This window comes from Scophthalmus maximus, chromosome 4 (genome assembly GCF_022379125.1).
Source record: "Scophthalmus maximus strain ysfricsl-2021 chromosome 4, ASM2237912v1, whole genome shotgun sequence".
Classification (NCBI taxonomy): Eukaryota; Metazoa; Chordata; class Actinopteri; order Pleuronectiformes; family Scophthalmidae; genus Scophthalmus; species Scophthalmus maximus.
In genome coordinates, this window is record NC_061518.1 from 352,592 (window position 1) to 369,748 (window position 17,157).

General features: G+C 45.2%; 1 long non-coding RNA gene across 1 annotated transcript; it reads left to right on the forward strand.

The window, feature by feature from the left end:
- The first annotated feature begins 357 nt into the window (after positions 1-357).
- On the forward strand, positions 358-16,883 carry LOC118302891. The gene is made up of 3 exons (XR_004790649.2): positions 358-598; positions 1,074-1,156; positions 14,956-16,883. It is a non-coding gene; the product is annotated as an uncharacterized LOC118302891 (long non-coding RNA).
- Positions 16,884-17,157: the final 274 nt, after the last annotated feature.

Consider the following 17,157-nt stretch of genomic DNA (forward strand, 5'->3'; position numbering starts at 1 on the left):
ATCGTCCGGACTCGTTCGGCGTGACGAGTTTACACAGGAACTTATTTATGCTTCTGTTTTGATGGGATCATAATGTTTCCTTCACACCACATGGCTTCATTACACACACACACACACACACACTCTCTCTATTACCTCGAGTGTGATGGACTGTACGATTAAAGGTTAATGGATTTTTACAGCTGTGATGGTTTTCGCCTTCATCTCGTCCTAATTAGACGGTCGTTCGTTCAGTTTCGCTCCCTCAGCGTCTCTCTCTCTCCATAATTAGCCCCTCGCTCGCCCCGGCACAGGAAACTAGGGCGGCCGGAGTCACATTGCGGTCAGACCCCCCCCGACAGGGAGGAGCGTATCCCTCCTCCCTGTCACTCAACGCCTCAGTCACGGATGAGATCAGAGGCCGAGTGAGGAAACGTTGATCAGGGAGTCGGAGCCTGAGGGTTCTGCTCTGATTGGACCGGCTGCAGTGTTGCCAGATCTGGCAACCCCCACTTTAAAACAAGTGGACCTGGCAACAATGACCAGAAGTCAGCTGGGCAGGGGTGTAGCACCAAAATCTGGGCCTGACACATAATCAGTCAACTCCTACTGTATTCAGGTAGTAGAAGTAACATTTAGCTTGCTAGCTAACTCCTACTGTATTCAGGTAGTAGAAGTAACAGTTAGCTTGCTAGCTAACTCCTACTGTATTCAGGTAGTAGAAGTAACATTTAGCTTGCTAGCTAACTCCTACTGTATTCAGGTAGTAGAAGTAACAGTTAGCTTGCTAGCTAACTCCTACTGTATTCAGGGAGTAAAGGTTAAAGTTAGCTTGCTAGCTAACTCCTACTGTATTCAGGTAGTAGGAGGTAACAGTTAGCTTGCTAGCTAACTCCCACTGCATTCAGGTAGTAAAGGTTACGGTTAGCTAGCTAGCAATAGCAGCTGTGTCGATCTCAGCTAGGTAGCTGCTAGCTAGCTGTCGCAGTAGGAGTTTGCTAACAGCTAGCTCACCTTTCTTTTGAAAGAAATTCATCAGCAGTTGTTTTCCCCCTTGGTTTGTTTGTTCCTCTCTCTTCTCCTCTGGGACCCAGACGTTACTTTCTTGACGGTGGACGTGACGAAGTCACCGGTCAGTGGATGATCTGGCAGATTCCAGTGAGTCGTGATGTAAGAGGTGAGAGGGAGAACCTCCACTATAATGTATGTTATGACGCTAATTACTTAGAGAACACTAACAACTTTCAATTCCAGGCTTTCCACACTGTTCTTCACTCTGTGGAACATTGTCCCTTGTTCCCTTGTTGAGTCACATCCACTGACAAAAACTCTCTGTGTGAATCTGACGTTCAGTCAAAGAACCACGGAGCGAGAAACGATGCTTGTTGAGGCGATTAGCTACAAAGATGAAACTTTAATGTGTTTAATACTCGGCTCAAACTTCTAGAAACAATTCTTCTAACTGAACTTTCTGAGTTCTCACTCGGCCCGTCCTCTTCCTCCTCTTCCTCCCCCCGACCCCTGACCCCTGACCCGTCCGTCTCTGCGTGTTTGACTGGTGGCGAACAAAATCATCGTTGTGTAATAAGATCACGAGAAGTAAAGTTGCAGTGATGTGAAATACACACAGGGCTCGGTGCATTGGTGTGTGTGTGTGTGTGTGTGTGTGTGTGTGTGTGTGTGTGGTCCTGAATAAGTGAATGAGCAGAGAAGCACTGAGATGTTTCAGTGAGTCGACTTTAAAAAGTTTGTGTCGCTCTGAATTAATGATCTGCTCTTTTCTTCTTCCTCCTCTAATTAATCTGATTTCACTCTGCAGCGACAGCAGAGCTTCACTCAGAGCCGGAGCTTTAAAAACCCACTCACACTCGTCACTTGGTACAGAGATGAGCTCTCACTAAAAGTATAGCGACAGATGATGGAGCGAAAAGAAGAAAAAGTGAAAAACACATTTGTAGTTTAAACTAAACTTTTCTTTGCTTCTCTCACTTGAGCTTCACACTTCACTTCCTGTAAAATCAGATCCCGGATCAGTCGTAACGTCCCCGGTCACTAACTCACTCTCGTCCACGCTTCTGTTTCACGAAACGAAAATTGTACTGTAACTCGTAAAATGACGCAGCAGGAGTTTGGAATATCGATTATCTTTCCTCTGGTTTACTTTTGTTTGAACTGGATTTTTTCATTGAGTTTGTGGTCTCGGTGAAAGGCAGCATCAGAGATGGAGACTTAAGTCTCTTAGTTATTTTGTGTCTTGTTCATGTTGACACACACACACGCACACACACACACACACACACGCACAGACTGGATCAGTGAGAAACTCTACAGTTAAAGATGTGATGAGGCTGCACTTTGCTGTAGAGTTTTTTCTAAATTTTTCATTTGGTGCCTCAGCAGCGACTCGTCCTGCATCAAACTCTATGATCTGTTTTATTACTCACATAAAAACAGACGTGAGGGGAAAAGCCCGACCGGTCCGTCTCATTGGCTGCAGCCGTGAACACAGTCACACGATGAAAACCAGGACTCTGAGGTTTCTGTGGACCGACCACATGATAAACCGACACGTTACCACGGATGTGATGTCACTGTTGCTTCTCGTCGCTAATCAAATGTATAATCCCACAGTTTGTCATTATTCCATTTTGATATTTGATACAGCGGACAGGTTTCCAGGTCGTATTTGTGTGATGTTACGCTGATGATGACGTCATCTATAAGTGAAATGTGCGTGCTGTAAAACTTGACTCCTGACTGGACGAATCTATATTTATGGCTCTGGAATCGGACGGTGATGTGACGATTTCTTCTTTCTCTATTTATGTGTTTGTGCTCTGGTGCAACTACGAAGTTGTGTACAGTGCTGGAAATGGGCCGGTACGAACCGGTACTTCTACGTTTTACGCTTTGGCGTACTGTTACTTTTTCTTGCGAACTGGGACTTCCCGCAAGATGCCAGTGCTCAGCAGTTTGCTGACCGCCAGAGCTTCACACTCACTAAAGTTGTAAATTGATGAGAAAAAAGTTGCAGATTTACGAGAAAAAAATTGCAGATTTACGAGAAAATAGTCGCAAATTGACAAGAAAATAACTTGGATATTCTCTGATATTAAAAATGCAAATTTGCAAAAAAAAAGTTGAAAATTTAAGAAAACTAAATTCATTTTTTTTCTCTTTCTTCAAACGTCTCATCTGGAAATAAACCGTTGGCGTCTGATGATGAGCGAGCGATGGATCGATCCTGTTCCTGCTTCTTACGAACTGATGACAACTTTATTTAAACTCCCTCTGGGTGCAGCAGCGTCTGAGTGACTCGTTACTCTGGTCAGACGTTGTTGTAATTAGTTGTCGTGCACGTTGCCGCCGCCGCCGATCCGGCTCCTGTCAACGTGACGAATCGCTGGGCTGATTCGAGAGCAGCACTTCTCCCGTGGGACGCGAGTTGTTTAGGAAATAAATTGGCCTGATAAGTTTTACAGATTGCAGTCGAAGTGACTCTCGGTCACGTCGCATCTCAGACGACGGCGTTTTGATATCGTGCTTTTTAAATGCACCACCGACATCCAGTCGGCTGCGTCACATCGGCGGACGTTTGCAGCGAGTCATTACAACTACATTTTGAATGTCATCACGAGTTTCGTGGCAGGAGACGCGACCATATCCCGTCAAAATGTAAATGTCACATTCGGCCTCTTGTCCCCATGCGTCAATGAGATTTCTCCCGCGCTGCTGAGTGAGCGTGTGACGGCGTGACGTGTTATAATCAGCAGAAATAACATTTTCAACACTCGTCTTTTTCCATGGAGAGCGTGAACCGTACGGCCGGCGCTCTTTGCTTTTGACCCTGGGGTGGATTGGGATCGTCTTCTCCTCTCTACTGTTCCTTGACCTCAGTGGAAAAGGTCACGAGGTCAAAGGTTAAAGGAGGATTCACAGGACGTATGAAAAGAGAATCCGACTCCTCTGACACTGAACCACGTGGTCATGTGACGGTGGATGAACTACAAAAACCTCAGCGGCTCCATCAGCGTGTTTTAGTGTTTTATGATTCATATGTAACAGTAACTTACATCTGGGTCATATTCATACTCTTCTTCTTCTTCAGATTGAATCGTTTATGTTCGTTCATGACGCGTCACGTTAAATATCGCTGCTGCAATGAATTGTGGGTCTATCTCTCCTCAAAATGCATCTTGAAATATGGCAAAGCCTCTAAAACCTGCGGCGCACTGCCACATCTTCATCCCAGTTACACATTTTTTATCATCAGGTTTATAACCTCTGACCTTGTCAACGGTTAAAAAACAAAGAAGATTTTCTTCATATCTGCTGTTTCAGCCGAGCAACAATCCGACTGGGTTACAACATGTGGGACCGTCTGACTCACACGGTTTCTGGTGCGTTCAGGTTTGGTGGTGTCACGCAGCGGCAGCAGCCCTGCGGCTCCACGCACGCACGCACGCACGCACACACACACACACACACACACAAAGGTATCGTGGCGTGCTGCGATCAGGCCGTGTCCTCAAAAAGAGCAGTTCATCGGCCACAGCGGCGTCAGGACTGTTTACTTGTTCCTGACGTCGCTTGGTGAGTTTCATATTTGAACCCTGATGCATGTGGACACATTTCTGTCTCACAAGCTGCTGAAGCCGGTGAAGAAGAGAGGCCTTTCTTTCTTTTTTTCCATCTGTGGACGTCCTGTGTCAACAGTCCGCGTCCACAAGATGCAGTATGCACATGATCAGACATACTCGCCGCCGTCTCAACGCCGTTGATTTAAGAGCCTCACTTACGACCTTACTGTTCCAAACATTGTCGTTTTGTCTTCTTCTGTATATTCTTTATGTTTTTTAATGCTTCTCGGTTGTCTGTGTCAACACTGTCTTAAAACTACAGTGTGTAATATGTCCATAACTCTGTTCATATAAGAGTTAGATATAGTTCCATGAGGTGGACCGACCTCCGTGTGAGTCTCCATGTTTCTACGTCGTGTTGAATACGGTTGTTGAACTAAACGTCCAGAACACGTCGCGTTGACGTTGAATTTTCAGACGCTGACGGAAACAGGAAATGGTCGCTCAGTTGGTTGTGGTTTGACACTTTAGCACCAGATGCTGCCAGAAAATTACAAAAATGACACACTGGGGCTTTAATTTGTAGTTCATTGACATTGGGACTACAACTCCCTCGACGTCTGTAGTCGCACAGGCCAAGCTGGTTGGCACAGGTGAGCTGCATCCAGGTGAATCAGCTGCGGCCCTGAAGAACGAGTTCTCTGACACTGAAGGATCTTGACCAGGAGAAGCTGAAGACTACAACTCCCATCATCATCTTTAGTTATTGCCTTTGATCGGTGACCGTAAATGACGACGGACGACCTGGTCATGAAGACGAAAAGCAGAAAATACCTCAGGATTTTCCAAGTCGTCGTTTATGCGCCAAAGTTCCTCAGACGGGAACAAATCGCAGTGACAGTGGAGTTTCCACGTCGTCAGCTGGCTCAGTGAACCTGCAGAGTCCAGATCCTTTTAACTCAACAGTCTGTTGGACGTCAAGCAGCAAATCAATAATTTAACCTGGACGTGGCAGGTTGAGAGAGAGTAGTCCTTCCACCATAAAACACTGAATCACAGGCCGTGGTCTCGTGGCGACTCCGTCAAACATCATAAAACCATGATGTAGTATTTCCTGTCTGGAGGCGCTCGGCCTGGATTTCAGCGGCGGTGTCAGAAAATCTTTCCAGCCTCCCAACAGATTGTACTCTTACATGAGATCATCACTCCAATTAATAATTGATGTTGCTCCAGCGTCGGACGTCCGTGCACTGAATATTGATGAGGACGGTGAGAACGCCTCAAGATGGCGGCGCGTGAATCTGAGAGATACATTTTTTGCAAGTGGAGACAAATTGTGTGTCGACGTCTGTCACGGTCGCTGACGTGAGTCGGGAGAAGAGCCACGACGTGGAGAGAAGCTGCTTTTCTCTCGTATCCAGTTCTGATGTAACCGATGCTACAGTAGCATCTATGCTAACATCTGGTCTTTTGTCGTCGCACCTGAGGAACGCCCGTCGCTGCCAGTAGCTCCTCCCTCACAGGACACAAGAGGAAGATCATTTGCTCCCTTAAATGTCATTTTTGTTTTTGGCGACTGTTTGCGTCAGATTGAATCTATTGTTCATAACGTCGGACTTCCTGGTCTCTAACTCTCACGACCTGAGCTGCCGCCGCTTCCGTCTCGTCATCGTGTACCATCAATGACTTTAGCGGGACAACAATGGAACCCCGGAGGAATCTGTCCTGTCGGATCAGGGACGAGAAGCCACGCTGGCAACCTGCCCGGGAGCAATTAGGGATCGGGGCTGGAACACGAGACAAAGCCGCAGGCGAACATCGAGCCTGAAGTGTTGGGAGAGTGAAACTCCCTCGCAGCCGAACGCAGCTGAGCTCTCGACGCGCTCGTCCAGTTCATCCAGCGTGGGGAACAGTCGCGGCGCTGCACATTCTGCCTGACAAACATCAGGTTCGTGTGATTCTCCAGTTTCACTGCGACCAGACTGAGCTCGGCTGCAGTTAGCGTTGACCTTTGTCTTCATTTCTTTTTCGGGACACATGGTTTCCCCACTGGGGCGACGTGGCGGGGCCCCAACTCGGCGTCGGAGCTCATCTCTGTCTGACACGGTTGTTGTGAGGGAGCTAATTGGAACTGGGCTATTTAAAGCAGAGACAGCGACGCTCGCTCTGGCCCCCGATCAGGAGCAGGATCTCATGTCAGCTGGTGAACGAGACGACGAGAGGGTGTTGATGTGATGGAGGGTCGAGGGGGAACACCCTGTTCTTAGGACCAGGTCGGCCGGCGTAACAGCCCAGAATATACCCCCTCCCCAGACGGCCGGGGTTAAAGCCTGTTTTATACCCCGAGTATGATCTGTGCTAGTCCAGAATATACTCAGGGTCAGGGCTCGAAATGGGCCGGTACGGCCACGTTTCACTCTTTGGCGTACTGTTACTCTTTCCTGGTACCCGGACTGCTGGGGTGTCGGCCGCTCCTTCATGGAGCTAGAACAGTCACAGTAAACTGAGGGTTGAAAACACAAATTGGCATTGAAACAAATGTTCAACTGAAACGAGGTCTGACGTCCAGCAGAGTCTCTCACAAGCCTCTGAATCACTGAGGAACCCAACGACCGTTTGAACATTGTTGGAGAGATTTGGTAATAATCTCAATAAATGTGTGACCAAGGTCGTTTTTTATTGTATTATTGAATGGACAGGTTATAGATTTAAACAGATGAATGTTGTGGACATCACTGATGAAACCAATGGCCAAATTGAGATCAGGTTTTGACTCCGATGTTTCTGAACCGTACCTCGTTTTAATCTGTCTTCAGATCAGTCTTTGTGCTAAGCTAGGCTAAACCTGCGCTCTGGTGACGTAACTCCCAGATGATTCTTCACCTCGATCAGAGTCTTTCCCAGGATTCTCTTTCTGCACAGTCACTCGGGAAAACAAGGATCCTCACGGGCTGAACGGCCCGGTGAGTGTGTGTGTGTGTGTGTGTGTGTATGTGTGTGTGTGTGTGTGTGTGAGTGTGTGTGAGTGTGTGTGTGTGAGAGTTAGTGAGTGTGTGTGAGTGTGTGTGTGTATGTGTGTGTGTGTGTGTGTGAGTGTGTGTGTGTGAGAGTTAGTGAGTGTGTGTGAGTGTGTGTGTGAGTGTGAGTGTGAGTGTGTGTGTGAGTGTGTGTGTGTGTGTGTGTGAGTGTGTGAGAGTGTGAGAGTGTGTGAGAGTGTGAGTGTGAGTGAGTGAGTGAGTGAGTGAGTGTGTGTGTGTGTGTGTGTGTGTGTGTGTGTGTGTGTGTGTGTGTGTGTGTGTGTGTGTGTGTGTGTGTGTGTGTGTGTGTGTGTGTGTGTGTGTGTGTGAGTGAGTGAGTGAGTGAGTGAGTGAGTGAGTGAGTGAGTGAGTGAGTGAGTGAGTGAGTGAGTGAGTGAGTGAGTGAGTGAGTGAGTGAGTGAGTGAGTGAGTGAGTGAGTGAGTGAGTGTGTGTGTGTGTGTGTGGATGAACGAAGGGCCCGTCACTCCGCTCGGCTCCGTCTCTCCGTCACTGTCATCGCTCCCACACAAACTAATTAAATGAGCGTCTGATAACAGGAGAACTCACTCTGACCTCTTCTTTTCTGTTAGTTTTTTTACCTGAGCGAAGGTCAAATAAAGTGAATAACGATGTGGATGAGGGCAGGTCTGTTTTTCTTTGCTCAATTTCCCCCCGTTTGTCCGAGCCAGAGAAGAATGTAGAGGTGCTCGAAACAAACGCGCCTCGTTTTTCTTTTCTTCCTATAAGACAGAACGTCCGTTTTATTGGGAACTTCTGACATTCCACAGAAGCTGGTGTGAAGGATTAGATGTTAGAGGACGACAACATGGATCTGGGAATTCTAACGTAACGCCTCATGAACGAACGTAAACGATTCAATCTGAAGAAGGAGAAGAAGAGTATGAATATGACCCAGATGTCAGTTACTGTTACATATGAATCATAAAACACTGAAACATGCTGATGGAGCCGCTGAGGTTCTTGTAGTTCATCTTCTAAATGTGTCGTTTCACCACGACAGACGATCAACAACATCCACCGTCACACGACCACGTGGTTCAGTGTCACTGGAGTCAGATTCTCTTCTCATACGTCCTGTGAATCCTCCTTTAACCTTTGACCTCGTGACCTTTTCCACGAGGTCAAGGATCAGCAAGTAGCGGCTGGCGACTCGTTGCCCCCCCCCACTGACCTTCTGCTGCCTCGTCAACATCTCGTCTTAGTCGCGGGAAAAAAGAACATCTTTGGACCCTGGGGTGAACGACCTCGGGTTGTGTTTCCATCAAGGTGGTTAGGAAATAAAAGACCTGGATGTAGATTCAGTGAAATAACATGAATCAGAGTTCATCCACAGCTCTGGTCTGATTGACGTCATCACCCTCCTCTGGGACTCCGTCACCTTGATCCTGTTACGTGTCGTCCGTCTGTCTGGCTCACGTCGCTCTCAGACACGTAACTGTCGCCAGGGCCGTCGGCGTCAGGAGGTAATCCGTGGAAAAGAAACCACGTCCGGGGCGAGGACGTCGGCGAGGACACGAGGAAGAGAAGACGACGAGATGGAGGTCGACTCAAGGACTCTCTCCGTTTGTGCAGCCTCATCTCCGTTGTCAAGTTCAGATGCTCGAGTTCGTTCTCGTGACCGAACTGTGACGAAGCTGTGAGGCCGCCGCAGCGCCATGGCAACCCTCCGTCAGCAGCGGGAAACGCTGCAGAACCACAGGACGACTTGATGCAGCTGCAGCCGAAGTTTGAATCAACACGATGTTTCTGAATCCAGACACTTGAACGAGCACTTTGACTAAAGTCATTACTTCCACTGGTTCCTGTCAAACTTTCCTCCTCCTCCTCTTCCTCCTCTCTTCCTCCTCTTCTTCCTTCCTCTCTTCCTCCTCTTCTTCCTTTCCTTCTTCGTCCTCCTCTTCGTCCTCCTCTTTCTCCTCCTCTTCCTCCTCTTCCCCCTCTTCCTCCTCCTCTTCCTCCTCTTCTTCCTCTTCCTCCTCTTCGTCCTCTTCATCCTCCTCCTCCTCCTCTTTGTCCTCCTCTTCCTCCTCTCTTCCTCCTCTTCTTCCTTCCTCTCTTCCTCCTCTTCGTCCTTTCCTTCTTTGTCCTCCTCTTCTTCCTCCTCTTTCTCCTCCTCTTCTTCCTCTTCCTCCTCTTTGTCCTCTTCATCCTCCTCTTCCTCCTCTTCCTCCTCTTCTTCCTCCTCTTCCTCCTCTTCATCCTCCTCTTCTTCCTCTTTGTCATCTTCGTCCTCCTCTTCCTCCTCCTCTTCATCCTCTTCTTCTTCCTCCTCCCCTCTTCCTCCTCTTCTTCCTTCCTCTCTTCCTCCTCTTCTTCCTTTCCTTCTTCGTCCTCCTCTTCCTCCTCCTCTTTCTCCTCCTCTTCCTCCTCTTCGTCCTCCTCTTCGTCCTCCTCTTCCTCCTCTTCTCTTCTCAGCGACCGTGCGACGCCGCCCTCCCTCGGAGTTCTCTCTGAGTGGATGCGACCTTCTGTCGTTCTCAGCAGCGAAGTGATGGATGACGTGTGGCTCCTGGGCAGTTGACCTGTTACTGTGCGTCTTCGTCTGCGGTTCTGATTCTCACAAATCGTCTGTCGTGATGAAAAAAAAGAACAACGTTTCTGAAGCTCAAACTTTTTCCACTAAACCGTGAACAAGCGTCTCAGGATTTCATCTGGTCTGACGGTTAGTTCCAAAACGAACCGGTGACACATCTGCAATCAAAGATCCTCACGCTCCATCCGGAGCATCTGATGACTGAGGGAAGATTCGACTGTTTGACGTCACAGTTCTTTTAATCTCTCCGATCCTCTCGTCCTTTTGTTTTCTCTTCTCCTCATCATACATTTCTTCAACCGCTGAGCTTTGAGGGGAAAAAACCACCTCCATCCAGCGTATCTGCTTCGTCTTCCCATAATCCCCTTTGGCACTGAATTATTGAAGCAACTTTTACTTTGGGCAAAAAAAGCCTTAAAAAAACAAAAAAAAACCAACAGAGTGAATTTTGGATCCTTTTTGGAAAACCACTTTTCGTTTCAAGCCCCCCCACACAAACACACACACACACACACACACACACACACAGACACACACACACACACACACACACACACACACACACACAGACACACACACACACACACACACACACCTCCAGATGAACCCTCCTCCTCTCAGACGTGGTGTGTAGCCGAGCGCTCATGCAGAAGGCCGCGGCGCTCGACCTCGCCGCCTCCCGTCCGCCCGTCGACCCTCTGCTTCACTGAGCCTCGTCCGTCGGAGGCCGGACTCGCCCCTCGCTGCCCCCGCTCCCTTTCAGACTCTCTCCCGGCTCCGTGAGTCTCGGAAACAACTCACAACTTCGCCCCTCGGTTTATGTTTTATTCTGTCTGAACTGAAGCGTCTTGGTAAACGGCCGCGCTCCGACGAGTTGCAGCGTCAACCTGCCGCTGGAGGATCTGTCGAAGTGCTGATGAAGAAAAATATCCTGTTTTATATCAAACAACATTTTTCCTTTTAGATTTTAGTCAATGATCGTCTTTATATACAGTCACTGATCGTCTTCATATACAGTCACTGATCATCTTTATATACAGTCACTGATCGTCTTTATATACAGTCAGTGATCGTCTTTATATACAGTGAGTGATCGTCTTTATATACAGTCAGTGATCGTCTTCATATACAGTCAGTGATCATCTTCATATACAGTCAGTGATCGTCTTTATATACAGTCACTGATCGTCTTTATATACAGTCAGTGATCGTCTTCATATACAGTCACTGATCATCTTTATATACAGTCAGTGATCGTCTTTATATACAGTGAGTGATCGTCTTTATATACAGTCAGTGATCGTCTTTATATACAGTCACTGATCGTCTTTATATACAGTCTCTGATCGTCTTTATATACAGTCACTGATCATCTTTATATACAGTCAGTGATCGTCTTTATATACAGTGAGTGATCGTCTTTATATACAGTCACTGATCGTCTTTATATACAGTCACTGATCGTCTTATATACAGTCACTGATCGTCTTCATATACAGTCAGTGATCGTCTTTATATACAGTCACTGATCGTCTTTATATACAGTCACTGATCGTCTTCATATACAGTCAGTGATCGTCTTTATATACAGTCACTGATCGTCTTTATATACAGTCACTGATCGTCTTCATATACAGTCAGTGATCGTCTTTATATACAGTCGGTGATCGTCTTCATATACAGTCACTGATCGTCTTTATATACAGTCAGTGATCGTCTTTATATACAGTCACTGATCGTCTTCATATACAGTCGGTGATCATCTTTATATACAGTCGGTGATCGTCTTCATATACAGTCGGTGATCGTCTTTATATACAGTCAGTGATCGTCTTTATATACAGTCAGTGATCGTCTTTATATACAGTCAGTGATCGTCTTTATATACAGTCAGGGATCGTCTTTATATACAGTCAGTGATCGTCTTTATATACAGTCAGTGATCGTCTTTATATACAGTCAGTGATCGTCTTCATATACAGTCAGGGATCGTCTTTATATACAGTCAGTGATCGTCTTCATATACAGTCAGTGATCGTCTTTATATACAGTCAGTGATCGTCTTTATATACAGTCAGTGATCGTCTTTATATACAGTCACTGATCGTCTTTATATACAGTCAGTGATCGTCTTTATATACAGTCAGTGATCGTCTTTATATACAGTCAGTGATCGTCTTTATATACAGTCAGGGATCGTCTTTATATACAGTCAGTGATCGTCTTCATATACAGTCAGTGATCGTCTTTATATACAGTCAGTGATCGTCTTCATATACAGTCAGTGATCGTCTTTATATACAGTCAGTGATCGTCTTCATATACAGTCAGTGATCGTCTTTATATACAGTCACTGATCGTCTTCATATACAGTCAGTGATCGTCTTCATATACAGTCAGTGATCGTCTTTATATACAGTCAGTGATCGTCTTTATATACAGTCACTGATCGTCTTCATATACAGTCAGTGATCGTCTTTATATACAGTCTCTGATCGTCTTTATATACAGTCAGTGATCGTCTTTATATACAGTCAGTGATCGTCTTTATATACAGTCACTGATCGTCTTCATATACAGTCAGTGATCGTCTTCATATACAGTCAGTGATCGTCTTTATATACAGTCACTGATCGTCTTCATATACAGTCAGTGATCGTCTTCATATACAGTCACTGATCGTCTTTATATACAGTCACTGATCGTCTTTATATACAGTCACTGATCGTCTTTATATACAGTCACTGATCGTCTTTATATACAGTCAGTGATCGTCTTTATATACAGTCAGTGATCGTCTTCATATACAGTCACTGATCGTCTTTATATACAGTCAGTGATCGTCTTTATATACAGTCAGATTTGTATAAATAATCAGAAGACAGGGAGACGGAGCAGCTGCATCAGAGACGACGAGCTGATCGCTGCGCGTGTGTGTGTGTGTGTGTGTGTGTGTGTGTGTCTGTGTCTCTGTGTGTGTGTGTGTGTGTGTGTGTGTGTGTCTGTGTCTGTGTCTGTGTCTCTGTGTGTGTGTGTGTGTGTGTGTCTGTGTGTGTGTGTGTGTGTGTGTCTGTGTCTGTGTCTGTGTCTCTGTGTGTGTGTGTGTGTGTGTGTGTGTGTCTGTGTGTGTGTGTGTGTGTGTGTGTGTGTGTCTGTGTGTGTGTGTGTGTGTGTGTGTGTGTGTGTGTGTGTGTGTGTTCTGATAAGCTTCTCCTCAGTGAGCTGAATAAATTTCCTTCCTCGTCTCTGCCGAGTTGATGATTGAGCTCTGAACCTTGGATAACACACTTCCCGTCCGGAGCTTTGCCTCCTTCCTTCCTGCGGCGGGAAGGTGACGGGGGCGAAGTGTTTTCGGGAGAAGATTTCATTTTTCCCTGTAGATATTCATGGAAAGAATTATGAGACATCTTAGTGCGTCAGGACTCTCATTAATAAACCAACAGGCCGGCGCTCGGCGGGGCATCGGGAGAACAGCTTCCATCTTTAAGTCATTACTGAAGTAGCTCTGTATTCTCGTGTGGTCGAGGTTAATGTGGAAATATTAATACTGATGATACGTTTCACCTCAACCGTCGCTGCATTTCAACATCGATCACCTGCAGTTGAACAGAACACGGGTCAAATGAAACGCTCGCAGGAAGACGATCGCCATCGTTTCCTTCCTGTTGGACTCATTATAAATGTCAAATTCATGACATCATCAACCTGAGCACCTGAACTCAAGTCCCTCCAGCAGCCTCACACGAAGCTGCATCGACTTCCAATAGAGAGAAATCTTTCTTTTAATACCTCGTATGGAAAAACTATGTAAAGAAAATTATACACATTTCAGTGAAAATGAAATAATTTCATAACCAGGAACATTTCTGACTGAAACAATGTGTGATCCCAGTTCAGAGTGAAAACATCCACTTTATCAGAAACATCACGGACGGAAGCTGCAGCGACTCACGACTTCACTTTCATCCCGTTTGCGTGAATTCATTTCAGTTATCAGTCGAGGCTGCGCGGCGAGAAAAAAAGCTGCAGATTAAAAAAGCTGCAGATTAAAAAACTCAGCAGCCGCCGGAATGTCGACAGAGACAAAGTGCGAAGAAACTTTGGAGACTAAAACCTCCAAACTCCCAAACCACTGACGTCCACACACACAGATCATTAATACAGCACTCACATAGACATATAACACTTTCCGTAAAAAAAGGTTTATATATATGTACGTATTTATATATATGTGTATATATATAGAAAGGAATAAAATAAACTAATAGAAAATAATTATAATAAAAATGATATTTAGAGAAAAAGGGACAAAAAACAAACAACAGACAAATTTGGTGATAATATTTTAGAGCATAAAGTAAATAAACTACTAAAAAAGAAATAAATAATGATGAAAAATAATATGAAAGAAAGTCGACATGACGTGCTTTAAAAAAAGAAGTGAAATCCACGGCTGACAGATGCAGATACAGTAAAGAGTTAAATAATTTACAAAACTGCTGATTTATATTTTAAATATACAGAAAAAAGATTCCTAAGATATCGTTGACAAACCGTCATGATGAATAAATGTAATTTGATATTTTACAGTTTAACCATGAAACAAATATATAGAACTTAGGTTAAAAAAAGAAATGAACACTTTTGAAGGTCGAATATAAACATAAGTTCACATCTATTCTGCCTTTCTCCTTTATTCTGTGAAATAATCTTAAAACACTGACACTCATCAGAAAACTCATCCGACTTTCTTTGTCGGCTGACGGGACCAAATAAAAATGTCTAAATCGACATGTTGTTGAATGAATTCTTCTGCGTTTGTAGGAGAGAAGGAAATGAAGACACCCGGACGGTTGATTCCAGTGACGTGGAGTTCAGCTGGAGGCTGGCGACAGATGAGCGGACATGTTGTTCCTCCCTGAACCCTCAGGTCTGTTCTCTGTACGGTGGCCTGCGCGGGACATTCCTGGGTCACAGGCCGACCCACTGAGCCCCGATCACGTCCTTCCTCCACATCCACCATCCAGACCTCAGTCCGCTGAGTGGAGACTGATGAACTCTGCCTTTGTGTCATGGTCACGGTCCATGTTCCAACTCCAATGACCTTGACAGATGAAGACTGGTGTCGACGAAATAACCTGTATCTTCTGGGGAAAATGCAATTGTTCCTGCTGATTACTGATGAATGAATAAGTCCTTAAACCCCGAACACCCCGAGAAGTTCATCGAGGGTCATTTTTACCTTTTTAAAGAAAATTCTCTTTATGTATAAACGATGTCTGAAAAATCCTCTATGAAAATACCACGCAAAAAAAAGGATTTATCAAAAGGTAAAAGGCATTTTTAAATTTTCAATTTTCAATTTCAAAATGTACTAATCGATCAAAGACACCTGGAGTGTGTGAATCTGTGTTGGATCCCGCAGGAGATGTGATTCACGCATCAGGTGGTTGAATTGTAATAAATCCAAAAGTGCAGCACGACATTTCATACGGAGGCAAATAACCTCTGATGGTTATGATGAATCCCAGGTCTTTGGCGAAAAATCTTCATAAAGCTGATCTGATCTGTATCAGTGTTCCATTCATAATAATTAATAATAGTTTACCCTCGCCGTCACGGTCAGAGGTCGGTGGTTCGATCCCCAGCTCCTCCAGCCACCAAGTCTCAGTGTCTTGAATAAGACTTTATTATAGTATAGAATTCATACTATGACTCATAGCATGAATCTCTTTGAGTGGTCTTTCAGACTCACAATGTATAAACTCAGTCCATTTTTATCATCCATTTGTTATAAGCAATACGCAACCAAGAATAACTTGAACTATGAGTGTTGAGTCCTCGGGCTGTTCCTTGTGCGTACGAGGCCCGTGAGGCAGGAACTGTTCCGTTACTCCAGAAAAATCATCTTGACCTTTACTTTTCTTTTTTAATGATTCATTTTCTGTGGAGGAAAGAGTCTCCAGTCACACCAGCAGCTCTGCAAGGGCCGGACAACTCAATGTGAGGAAAAGCCAGAGTCAGTCGCTGCGTCACTGATCAGTCAAACGTCTTTCGATCCACATCGGTCGTAACCAGTAAATGTAAAAACTGCTCAGAGGGAGTCTTCGGATCAAAGATAACCGACATACTGTATTTCAGTGTTAGCATCCAAGTGTCACGGGGCTGTTCAGTCTGTCTTGACAGGATCAGGTGGTGGTGGTCGCGTGCCAAGACGAGAGGTCATCATATGTCGTCTGAGCGGCTAGTTAGCATGCTAACATCAGTGGAAACAAAGATAGAACCAGAAGAAAAACAATAGTTAACGTTGGTGTTGCTTTTCTTCCACCTCTGGAGACAGCTGTTGGCAAGTAAAGGAATAAAGTTTAACTGTGAACTCACAAGGTTTCTGACTGACTGGAAAGTAAACAGCGGTTGCTAACTTTGGTTATGTAGCATGTGAGCGCTTCAGCATTACAAAGAGTCCAACATGTGTTAAGCTACTTCCTATATTTCCAAAACTGTTAATTGTGTTGTGAGAAAAAACTCTACTTAGCCACGCTAGTAGCATATAGCTTCAGAGATGGTCTGTCGTCAGTCCAACACCGAAATATCTCCCGAAACACTGGACATTCATGTTCCCTGGAGAATAAACCATGTGGTCGACTTTCAAATGTTATGAACTGTTTCCGAAATGTTGGTATAAATGCAAAATGACTGACAGCCCCATCAGGGCAAACACCTGCTAAACATTGGCATTTTTGTGTTTTCAATTTTTGCATGTTAGCATGCTGGTTTTAGCATTTAGCTCATAAAGCGTGAACTGTACAGTCTCACAGAGCTGAATGGCTGTAGACGCTGAAATTAAAAAGGAAAGTGGCACATTTAAATGCATGACGTTTTACAGATGTTGCAAGTATTGCATATAGCCATGGGAGTTATGTGTATTGTTGTGGGTGTGATGCTAACATGCTCACAAACCAATGTATTGAATTAAGCTGTTGAGCTGATGATGGTGCTGCAGCTAGATGAACCATCACCCAACAT